The 1,893-nt window shown below is 40.7% G+C and overlaps 1 pseudogene; it reads right to left on the bottom strand.

The window, feature by feature from the left end:
- Positions 1 to 489: 489 nt before the first annotated feature.
- On the bottom strand, positions 490 to 1,469 carry LOC115870157 (annotated as a pseudogene).
- Positions 1,470 to 1,893: the final 424 nt, after the last annotated feature.

Genomic DNA, 1,893 nt, shown 5'->3' with positions numbered 1-1,893 from the left:
TCGCTTGGCACAGTGGCTGCCACATGGGCTAAAGAAAGCCTCGGCACAATTATGACGATGGTGTGAGACTGGGCAGTGTGCACTTTGTTGTGCACAGGGTTGCTTTGGGCCAGAGCCAACGCAATGGCCCCTATGAACACTACTCTATACGCTCTGACCTACTGGAAATAGTCATGATTATCAGAGCATCCTCTAGGAATACTAGTGCAAGCCCTTTTTATAGTCAGCAATTACAGTGAAAATTTCTCTTCTGCTCAATAATTATAAATGGCTTAATTTTGTTTTTACTTGTCTTTTGGAATAAATTCAATTACCATCTAAACATGCCTTTCTTATAACCACTTAAAAATATATGTATAATGTATAGTTTATACACACACATACACATAAGGTTGACTGAGATGGATTTTTCTGTTATTCAATCAATTGATCCAGTAGGACAGCCCCAGTGCCTGCAGCACGTAAGAAACTCACGTATCTGAAAGCTCCTCAGCTTTCCCTCAGACTCAGGTCATTATTGGTCACTGATGCTATTGGTAATCAAGATAAACTGGCCCATGTATCATCTTTTCTGAGGTTCAAAATTGATTCTCACATTATCTTAAGGTTTTTTCTCAAGCCTTTCTTTTACCTTGTTCATGCTGAAATATTCATTTCTGTTGGTTGAAACCCTATTGCTCATCAATTTCAATGTCTTCCCTCATTGCTGCTATCATTTCAGTTATTTGGTCAACATGTGCTTGTAATTCATTCTGATTTGTCCCCTGGTGCCTCCTCTCCAATCCAGGTTGAGGTGGGAAAAGGATGTGTCTAGATCAGGGCTCAGCAAATTGCATCTTTTGAACCATTTGCGGCTATTTCGGTACATACATGTGGCTCTGAATTAAAAATGAACAATTTTAAAGGCTATTACTCAGATCATGGTGATTTCATTTGTTTGTAAAAGCACATTTATGGCTTTTCTGTCTCACAAGTTTCCTGACTCCTGGTCTAGATGCATCAAGCAAGAATCCTTCGGAGCTGTTATGGGGTGCATGCCAATCGGGTAGGGCAGCTCTTTGAGCTTCATTATTGTTGTTGGATTGTCTCTTTTCCTTGCCATTAGCAGATTAAACACCTGTTCTCAATACTTTCTCATTATAAATTCCAATGCGGAGTGATGTATTTTTGAGGGATGCACAAAATTCTGTTTTCCTGCTCTAATTCTCCGATTTGTCTGTTTTCTTGGTGAATACCCATAACTAGATTTCTTTCTGGATTGCCACATTATGGTCACATAATGTGGACAATTGCTGATGTCTTGTGACTTCATTAAGTTCTTGAATTTCTTCCTGGTAGTGCTTCATTGCTTCTATATTCACTTGCTGAGAGTTGTGGTTTATTTAATAAGAAATTCTACTGCGTTGCTCTCTCAATTGCTCAGCAAGAGCTTTAACATCAGCAAGGACCTTCTCAATTCTGCAACTCATTTTGAAAGGAAGATCTTGGTTTTAACACAACAGCTCCTGTAGGGGACTCTCCAATAGTTCTAGGACCCAACTGTGGTCACAAGCCCTTGGAGTTGTCAGCTGCACTGGTTAAGGACCCAATGCCTTTGTCAGCAGAAAGCTTTGTGAAGAGATTCTGAGCTCTGTTCAGCTTCTTCAACAAGCCAATATGGTGCCAGAGAGAGTTAGCAGAGGGACAGCAGCGCAGGGGGCCGAGCCAAACTCCATCATAGTCCCCAGAATACTTCCTCCTACTGCCGCTGGTAAGAGTTCTTATCTGTATATTGCAGGTTGTTAATGAGTCTTTCATGCCAATCCCAATGCCATGTTTGAGTAGTATAGCTGTTATGGGCTGTTTGTTCAGCATACAGGTTGAATAATATGGTGAAAAGTTATAACCCTCACA

Source organism: Echinops telfairi, unplaced genomic scaffold, assembly GCF_000313985.2.
Source record: "Echinops telfairi isolate 266 unplaced genomic scaffold, ASM31398v2 ScPeMD7_443;HRSCAF=831, whole genome shotgun sequence".
Taxonomy (NCBI): domain Eukaryota; kingdom Metazoa; phylum Chordata; class Mammalia; order Afrosoricida; family Tenrecidae; genus Echinops; species Echinops telfairi.
Note: the sequence above shows the minus strand (reverse complement) of the source record. Positions and strands in the feature narration are given on the sequence as shown.